General features: G+C 46.7%; 1 long non-coding RNA gene across 2 annotated transcripts; it reads left to right on the top strand.

Moving 5' to 3' along the window:
* The first annotated feature begins 1,461 nt into the window (after positions 1-1,461).
* LOC140595516 (uncharacterized) lies at positions 1,462-8,086 on the top strand. Of its 2 annotated transcripts, none has more exons than XR_011997208.1 (2): positions 1,462-1,535; positions 5,575-8,086. It is a non-coding gene; the product is annotated as an uncharacterized lncRNA (long non-coding RNA). The 2 variants fall into 2 exon arrangements; XR_011997207.1 differs by lacking the exon at positions 1,462-1,535 and adding an exon at positions 4,188-4,300.
* The last annotated feature ends 1,986 nt before the right edge of the window (positions 8,087-10,072 follow it).

The raw sequence follows: 10,072 nt of genomic DNA, 5'->3' as shown, positions 1-10,072 counted from the left end.
CACGGGTCGCTCAGCGCCACCACTTGCCTCTCCCGCCTTCGATCCCGGTGGCACACGTGCCTGGGCCTTCAGTGCAGTGCGGCCATCTGGAACCTTCCCTGCTAGACGATACAGCCCCACCTGAAATTAAAAACGGCCCTTTCCTACCTGATCGGAGGCCCGGCCTCAGGACGGTTGAGGACGGTTACCGAAAGGCTGCGTGATGGGGCGATCTCCGGGGCCACAACCTTGCTCCCCTCCGCCTTTCTGAGAAAAGGTTAATCACGAGGGGAATGAAAACGACTCGCACTCTTAGGAGAAATGAGGACCGGGTCAGAGGGAAGCCCCAGAGGCCGGGATTTCTTTTGTCGGACCACAGGGAAAACTGCATTTCCATTCACTGCTGCAGTAGGAAGGAGGCACCGGCGGTCACCGGATAGCGTCGCCCCGAGGTGGCCGCTGGCCGTGGTGGCCCGTTCCCATCGTCGCCCTCCACGCAGGCCTCGGGCCGCTGCAAACCAGCAAGGCCGCGGCTTCTGTGCGGGAAACGAGGCCCAGTGCATTGTATCACCGGGAGTGAAAAAATGTTCCCTTCTCCTACCCTTTTTTGGTGACCTTTCCTTCCCTGATTTGATTTTGTGGTTTTCTGCCTGTGTCCTGCAGGAGGCCAGATGGAGGGCGGTCCTAGTAAGTGACAGTGCCCGGCGCCTGGGTGGCTCCGGGGTTGAGCGTCTGCCTTTGGCTCAGGTCGTGATCCTGGGGTCCTGGGGTGCTGGGGTCGAGTCCCACATCAAGCTGCCGGCGGGGAGCCTGCTTCTCCCTCTGCCTGTGTCTCTGCCTCTCACTCCCTCTTTGTGTCTCTCATGAATAAATAAATAAAAGCTTAAAACAATAAAATTAATGACAGTGTCATGTGCCAGGGACCAACTATGTGCCAGGCAGCGGACCTGGTGCGTCTTTTACCTTCTCCCTCCTAGTTTCCATGACTCAAACACCCGAGATTGTCCTCCCAGTGCTACCCTTTCCTTTCTTCCTTAATAATAAAATGCCACATGTTTAAACTAAGCACATGAATTCCTTCAAAGAAGACCACAGAGCCCAGCCTCCCCTGTAGCTACACGTGCCTGTGTGGTCACTGTGTTGTCAGCAGAAGTGTCGCATGCAATTCCTAGGAAGTGTCCTAAACAGGAAGAAACATGCCCCTTTCTGTCTCTTCCTTTCAATGACAACGGGAATGGGGACATGATGGCTGGATGTGGTGGAGTCGCTTACTGGAAATGCTAAAGCAGCAAGAAAGAGTTGCAGTCCCTAATGACCGTGAAGGAGAATTTTGAGAGGTTTTGTTGTTGTTGTTGCTGTTTTTTGTCACTTGCAGCTGAACCTGACCTGCTGGAAACACCCTGTGAGAAGGTAGTAGAATGAGGTGTTGGAGAATATGGGCTCCAGCGTCAGACACACCTGGCTTAAAATCCTGCCTCTTTCCAGCTCACTAGCTTCACGATCTTAGGCAAATTACTTTGCTGCTCTATATCTGATTCTTCAATTGCAAAATCAGTGTAAGTAAAAAATAAAACGGATTGGGGGAAAAATTAAATTACATAATAAAAATTTTCAGCATAGTGCCTGGCACATGGTAATTGCATGACAAAGGATAGATATTTTTATTCTAATATTGCAAGTGAGGAAACAAACCTGGATGAAGTTAGGAGACTTCTCCAAGGCCGTGGACACAGATAAACACCTGAGAGTATTAGACTGGAAGCTCCCAAGGCTTGTGATTCTTCTATGACATTGACCATGGATGCCCAGACGTCACCATGCAAAACAAGGGGAGAAAGTTAACTCTTTTTCATACTTGCCAGTGAACACACCTACACACACTGCACACTTGGGGGGGTTTAGCTCATTCTTTGAATGTAAGATTTTTAGTTTTACAAAAGAATCTGCCACAACGGAAATGTAAATGTTTGTTGGAGCTAATCTGTGCCAATATCAGTAGGTACAAGCTGTGCTGTTGTCTGCTGACCCCTCAGGGTCACTGGCTGATGATCAATCTCCTGTGACATGATCACGTTCTGCATTTCCTTGCGTCCACACTGAGCTCGAGCTCATTTTTTAATTTGTAGATGAGTTGAACTCAGAGATACGAGTGCTCAGTATTTCAATTCTGTGGCAGTGGTGTCCTTCCTGCCCAGACTTTGTGTCAGACCAGGGCTGAGGTTTGCATGGGACTGGTGTACAGCAGCTGAGAGCTCATGACGACGGGGGTGAACTCAGTGGCCTGGAAGTCGAGGGGGATGATTTGAGGTGGCTGTGGAACTCCATACAAGCAAGAGACTTTGTTCCGTTCCCTGATGCATCTCTACTCAGAAGGGCTTAATCACTATGTAGTGAATGATGTTGGGATGAATGAGAGCTCTCAGGATTACCGTGCAATAAGCCCTCATGGCTAAATCAATAGCCACTGAGCTGCTGCTCACAGGACTCCCCCCACGGGGCCCAGGTATGGGGGTCCTTTGTTCAGCTTTGTCCCCAGCACCCGATCCCACCATTCCAAGAGCAGTCCTTCTTTCTTTTAGGGAGCTTTCCACCCCCGCCTGTTTTTTTGGACGGTAAGAGGTAGAGGGAACTGTCTGCTCTTAGAAACCAAAGAGGCCAAATCCTCTCTCTGGGAGCTCTGAATTTGAACAACCACTGGGAGAATGTGGGATGGTTAGAGGCCATTCACTGCAGAACCAGGCTACAGTGCAGACCACTTGCCTGTGCTCGGAGTCTCCCCCCGGCCTCGCCTTTACCAGCTTCCTTCGTCCCTTCCCACTTTCCCACCCTGGACTTCAAACCTCCCACGGATTCCCATGTACCATAAAGCCTTTGAATAATCCCCAGCCCCCGTGTTTCTTAAAATAGCTTTCACGCAAAATCGCAAGACAGATTTTGCTGCTAATCTTTGTCTTCACTGATAAACCTAAAGATTATTTGGTAAATTTCCAAAAAGCAACTTGGGAGCAGCAGAGGCAAGTTGTAGAGTCAAGGCCAATATTTTTCAATTTGAAATATGGAGACTGAAGTAATTGGAGAAGGTGACAGTGACTATTTCTGAAATGATTATTAGGATCAACTCTTTGGCCCTGAAAACGTTGGAAAGAAGCGAGTTGAAAACTGGATCCATGGCTAAATACGGTGCCAAACACCTAATTTTACAATTGTTGATGCATTTTTCTCATCAACAAAGAATGTACTTTGGCAGGTTTCTCTCCCACCCTCACAGAACGGTCATTGCTATGCAGCCTCTTCACATGTTGTGATGATTCTGGGTCACTTTCTCAAGTTTGAAACTGTGGATGTGGCCATGGCTACTTCCAGACAGAGAACAGTGGAATCCTGGAAAGCGTTGAAGAAACTATCAACTCTGATTTTGTACTTTGATCCAACTGAATTAAGAAAGCAGGTCCTTTGGGTTTTATGCATCCATGAAACCAATCAGGCTCTCCTATTCTTCCCCTAGGAGTGTTCTTTTCTGAAAAGAACGCACTTTCATTTTTCAAATTATGTCAGAAAATACGGGTTTTTTTTTGGGGGGGGGTCTTTGTATCTCAAAAAGAATGATTTTGAGAATCAAGTTTCACAAGCCAATTTTAATAGTATAATTTCTGTTGGCGTAATTAGCTTTTTTTCTTCCTCATCTTTTTCTGAATCCACTGGAAAAAACAAAAGGACAAAGGAGGGAGGCAGAGAGACACCAAAATAACATCTTTGCTATCGGTAAGGCTGACATTATAGCAAGTGGAATGTATCTGTGGGCAAACGGACTTCTTCATCCTGAGCCCACATATTGGCAGGATGTGCCCATCTGGCCACGTGCAGAGTCAGACCCCTGCAGCCTCCACACAGGGTAGGCGTGGAGAGCTTTACTGCTATGCTTGCCATGGGTTTGAGAGCCACCTAGATCTACTTTCTCTGATATTTCCTAAAAAGAAGACACAGGATGGGGCTGGGCTGTGCATGCTCCATTTCTTTTCACAGATTTCCCAATTAGGTTAGTCCCTCTGCTGTCCTGGGGACAGGTGTGTGAGGGCTTCTGGGAGATGCTATGCTAAGGGGCTCACACCGCAGAGAAGGGAGCTCCTAAGTGGGAAGAGGTACCTTCCCTGTAAGAGCCTTCAGTGACAAAATCTATTGCAGTAAGCATTTTTTGCTTACCAGTTTTGGTTTCTATCCCTCTCTCCTCCCCACGGCCCCTTGAACATTCTAATTTAAGCAAGAGAAAAATAACTGCAGAGTAAAGAGACACTGGAGACCTGGGTCCTGGTTGGGCTGGTGGGTAAGTCATGTGGGCTCTCTGGGTCTTGTTTTCCTACAGTCTGAGAATCCAGGAGAGGTTGTTCCTTGCTCAAGCCAGCCCTATGGTCTGGCACCCATACTTCTCCTTCTGGGAACCTTGCCTTCCTCTGTATTTTCAACTTTTTTTTCTCCTCCACTGGGTTCCTTCCATAGGCTTTTAGACATTTGCAGATCTTTCCCACTTAAAAACAATATCCTCACTTGACCCTCACCCTTTCTAGCAACTTCTTTATCTCTGTATCTTCTTTTCTTTTTTTTTTTTTTTAATAGAAAAATAAAATGCCATAAGGTGCTGTGTCCTCCATCTCCCCCTCAAAGCAGCCTGGCTTCCAGCTTCTCGTCTTAGGATCCTCAAATGCTTCTCACTAAGTGGATCACTCATCTTTTGCAGCTCAATCCAGTGGACATTTTGGTTCTCGTTGGACTTGATTTCTCAGCACTAATTGACCCTGCTGACCAGTCCCGGCTTTTCAGAAACCTCATTTCCCTTTGTTTTTCTGACACTACACTTTCTTGGTTATCTGCTTCTGAAAGATCATGTTCTTCTAGTCAGCTAGATCTTGTAGTTCTGCAATACCCAGGCCCTCTCTGGATTTCTCTTTATTCTGTTTTGGCAAAAGAATGATCAGACGGTTTATTTATTCAACAATTTTTTATAGGCACCATCTTAAGCATGGAGAATTCGACAGTGGAAAAAAAAAATACTTGCTCTGATAGAGCTCCCACGTTCTAGTGGGAAAAGAGATCAAGAAATAAATAAGAAAATAAATATATAATATATTAGGTGGTGATAAGTGCTACAGTGAAAAGTAAGTTGAGGCCAGAGAATGCGTATTTGTGTGTGGGGAGGTGATACTATAGTAATAGAGAAGGATCCGGGAGGGCAGAGTCCTGAAAGAACTGAGTGACTGGAAGAACTTTGAGAAGGACTGGTGTTAATTTGTCTTTAAATATTTAGTAGAATTCACCCGTGAAGACATCCAGTCTTGGACTTTTTTTCATAGGGACGTTTGATTACTCTCACTCTCTTTGCTTGTTATAGGTCTGTTGTGATTTCTATTTCTTCTTGAGTCAACTCAAGAAGGTAATTTGTGTGTTTCTAAGAATTTGCTATTTGGGGTAAGTTATCTAATTTGTTGGTGTACAGTTGTTCATAGTATTCTCTCCTAATACTTGTTACTTCTTTACAGTTTGGTTGTAATGACCCCACTTACATTTCATTTCATTTTTTTTTCTTTGTCAACCTGCCTAAAGGTTTGCCAAGTTTTGAAGTGTGTGACTGAACTACGGAGTTATCTCGTGGCAGAGCATTCTGGGTGAGACGACAAATAATACCAGCTAACATTTACTGAGAACTTCCTGTGCATCAGGCATTTATTGAAGGTGCTTCACCCAGATGGTAGGTGTAGTAATTCATCTTCTTTTTCTTCTCACTTTCCAGATGAAGAAACTAGGGCACAGAGGGAGGTGAATGTCTTGTGGAGACCCATGGCTAAAGGGACAGAGGTGTGATTTAAGCCAACATTTGGCTCTAGGACCTCATATTTACCTCCACACTCTTACTTTCCTGGTCTGTGAGTCCAGCGAAAAGAATTATTATCAGAATATCAAGACAGAGACAGTAAAATGAAACCTTGTCTCATAGATCTCAGTATATTATTTTTCTTTTTTAAAGAAATATCTGAGAAATATGTCATTTCCAGCTTGGAGTAAGAAATGGTACAATAATTTTACCACCTAATTTTACTCCCTAGCTGGTTTCAGGATATTAATAACTAGAGTTGGACCATCTCTGCTACATTTTGGTTTTCTTAAAAATCTCCAGCTATTTTCCAGTATATGCCATTTTATAGAATATATTTTTCCTATTTTTTCCTTCCTAGGGAAACAAAAGCATGTTTTAACAGCACACAATCCATATGCTTCTGATTTACTTGTACTCAAATCTCAAAAATGTTGCTTTATAAGAGCTGTTTTATTCCTCTTCAAACTGACTTGAATACAAATTTCTTAACATTTTCTTCCTCTTGAAAACTAAATGGTATTTTGCTAGGGAAAGAATCTTCTGATATCCCCATAATTTTATTGGTTCAAAACCAAAAGCCAGAGCTTCTGAAAAGGCCCTGGAAAAATATGCTTTCCCATCTAGCCCAATCATGGGATGATTTAGAACCTCTAGGCAGCTAATAGCATAGGTTAAGGATCCTGGTGGCTCCAAAGACACACAAGAGTTTTTAATCATTAACCATTCATTCCTATGCACCCCACAGAGGAATTGTGTTTTTTCTTCTCTGTATAGAAAAAAAAAAAAGGTGAGTGGGAGAAGAAATTTCTCTTGTCAGCTTGAGCTTTAAAAAGAAGAAGGAAGTATGGGGTAAGTGGATGTTTTTAAGCTCAGGCATATGTTAGAGGGGGAGGAAATGAGACTGAGTGAGAAACAAAGTGCTGATGCTGAGGATCCTCCATGGCCTCAGGATGACCCAGGAATCTCACCAGTTCCTATAACAAACGCCACATACTAAAAGCAAGTTTTGTCAAAGAAGCATCAGCACTGAGTGAAGTCAGCAGAATTAGGAGTGGTGCCAACCAGGGTTCCTCTGTAAGGTGAGAATTCAGTTTCCCTTCATACATCCATCTGTCCATCCATCGTATCTGCCCACCCACCAATCCTTTCATCCATCCATCCTTCCATCCGTCCATCCATCCATCCATCCATCCATCCATCTATCTACCCATCCGTCCATCCATCCATCTGTCCATCCATCACATTTATCCACTCACCCATCTGTCCATTCATCCATTGGTCCGTCCATCCATCTGTCTATCTGCCACCCTTCTGTCCATCCATCCATCTGTCCATCCACTCACTGCCTGTCCATCCATCTATCCGTCCATCTGTCCACCCATCCTTCCATTCATCTATCCATCCCTCTGTCCACCCCAGAAACACCAGGGAAGGCAGGCAAGAAGGATAGAAGGGAACGGAAATTAAGTTCCACTGATCATTTGCTACACCAGTAATGACAGGATTAATCTCAAGACAATGCTGATGGATTGCTAGTGTCTCCCTGGAATGCCGTACTGAGGATTCTGAGTTCTGGTCTACTATAGCAGAGAGTATTGGGCTCAGTTCAGGGATATCAGCTATGAGCATAATTGGGGCAAGTACCAACAGTCACACACATCCTCAGACCCACCATACTGTGCACAGTCCCAGATCAGGGCTAGTTAGGGGAGCAGACAAAGGACATTGTGGCTTGGTACTCACCCAGGGGGACGAGAGTGGAGAGCTGGCTGTGGTTAGAGGCAACGGTGGGATTTGGGGAGTGAGGGCTTGGCCTGGGTAGTGTGTGCCGCTCTGCTAGGAAAAGACTTTATTTAGCATGCTGGTGAACTTTACTCTGAGCCCTGATGTGTGTTACACAGTGTCCTGATCCCTTCGGACCTGGTTACTGTGCCCTATAAGTGAAAGCTTCCCTGGGTCATCTGCTGAAGCCCTGGGAAGTCCAAAGAGGTGATGAGCACAGCTTTGCAAGTGAGACCGTCCTGGAATTCCACCCACAGCACTGAGGAGCAATGTGCACTCCCAGAGTCCTTCTGAGCCTCAATTTTCTCATCTGCAAAATGGAAAAACAAACAAAAAAACAAACAAAACCCCACCCACCCCTACAGGATTGCCGTGAGGATTACACATGACGTAAATGTCCTGGCTATCATGACACTTTCAAAATGATTCATATTTTTATAAAAATGCTCTTGGCTTTAATTTGGCTCTAGACTTTCTATCAGTCACTACACACTTAGTAGCTACAAAAGGGAATAGAAAGAGGTGTGAGTCAGGGTGACAGGACAGTACAGAATAGAAAACTGCAGGATCAGGGACAAGTGGCTTATTCCTAGCAGACGCCTGGAAGAGGTGGAGAATTTGAACAGGGTGTACATTTGAGGACAAACAGTGAAGTGACTTCCCTCTTCCCGGCCATGAATTTGGGATATTCTTCTCTTTTCCTGCGTGGGCTTTTGTGTTCTTCCCAGAAGAGACCTATAATTCTGAAAAGTGGACTGTTGCTCCTGAAACAATGACTCAAAACCTTGAGTCTCTTCTGGGTTTACCTACACTTCAACACCACCACCACCACCACCACCACCAAATCCTTGCCCTCCCCGCCCCCGCAGATCTGGAGAAGTGGAGGGAGAGGCGGTTGGGGGGGGGGGGGCTCCTGTGGCTTTCTGGCTGAGGCAGGCCGGGTATGGGGAAACCCTGCAGGCCGCCCCCACCACCAGAAGGAACCAAAACACAATGAGAAACCCCATTCGGCAGACCACGGAAAAGTCCTCTTTGTTGTTTGAAATTTTTATCTTGTTTGTGGGAAATCTAATGATTCAGTAAGGACCACAGCTGGGTTGGGGCCTGCGAGTTTCCTCAGAGGCTCCCCCCCACCCCCACTTCAGGGCAGGAACACCACCAGCTGGTGAGGTCCTCCCCTTCCCCCCCGAGCTCTTTCCAGTTTCTGAACTGGGTTGGGGAGCAGCAGGGCTCCCAGCGGCCCCAGGCCGGAGATTTTATCAGACTTCTCAGGAATGGAATTCCAGGGGGAGGAAGCCAAGTAGAGGGGGCTGTTTAGGTTCACGGACAATGCATTTCTGGGCACTAAACGCAGCTGTCTCTACCCTGCCGTTGAAGGAGGGGTCTCATGTGGGTGCTCACCGGGGTGAGGGCAGGCCATCCCAGAGGAGACCCGGGCTTCCCAGACCCCACCGACGTGGGGGGCAGATGGCATCTGCCAGTGACCCCCTCTTGCCTCTGAGTTCCCCTTGGCCAGCGTCTCCCCAAGGTGCTCTAATCCCAGGAGCAGCAAACAGGAGGCGAGGCCAGGGGCGGCCACGGCGGGGTGCAACGGGCAGGGTGTGGCCAGGCGTCCCCCCAGAGCCTCACTCTCCTTATCTAGGAAACAAAGGCATGGAGGTGTGTGTGGGGGGACGTGTTCATTCATCCATGGGCCTGTTTATTCACCCCCCCATGATTCCGGGCCAGGTGCTGGGCATGCAGAGATGAATGGCATGGGGTTCCTGTCCTCCGGGGCTCACAGTCTCGTGGACGGCAGAGATTGTGCTCAAATGGATCTAGAAAAGTCATCTGCGTGATAACGGGAGTGGAAATGCTGGGAAAGCTGATCTGGAAGGAGGAGTAAAGGATGCCAGAAGGGTGGAAGGGTATTCCAGGGACAAGCCCAGATCTTGCACAAGAACTCTGCCCGAGGAGAATAGCAAAGCTCAAAGAGATTTTTAGCACAGAGGGAAAGAAAAAGAAGGCAGTAGGGACTCTCCAGTTCTCAGGATCCAGCTGAGACTCTAGTTTATGGAGAGAGAGAAGAATTATCCCTGCCTCTGAATTTTGAAAAACATAGGGATCTTTATCAGGATCACCCAACTGTTTATATACCACAGATCGGGCCACGGATACTTGTTTTTCCAGGGCCAGGCATGGGGGGAGATATCTCTTGTTGCGATTTCTCACACAGATCCTTCACCAAGCCTGAGGATTTTATGAAAACTGTTGTAATTCTTACTCTCTATGGGATCAAGGGTTCCTTGGAGAATGGAAAGAAAGTGATAGACCGTCTATCTCCCCAGAAAATGCACATCAATTCACATGACATTTCAGGGGCTTCCAGAACCATTCCCCCCCCCGCCCCCCGCAAACCCACTCATACATTCTAGGTAAAGAGCTTCCCACCCAGCCTCAGGTGTG

The sequence above is a fragment of the Vulpes vulpes genome, chromosome 14, assembly GCF_048418805.1.
Source record: "Vulpes vulpes isolate BD-2025 chromosome 14, VulVul3, whole genome shotgun sequence".
Classification (NCBI taxonomy): Eukaryota; Metazoa; Chordata; class Mammalia; order Carnivora; family Canidae; genus Vulpes; species Vulpes vulpes.
This window is presented reverse-complemented; position numbering and strand designations above follow the sequence as displayed.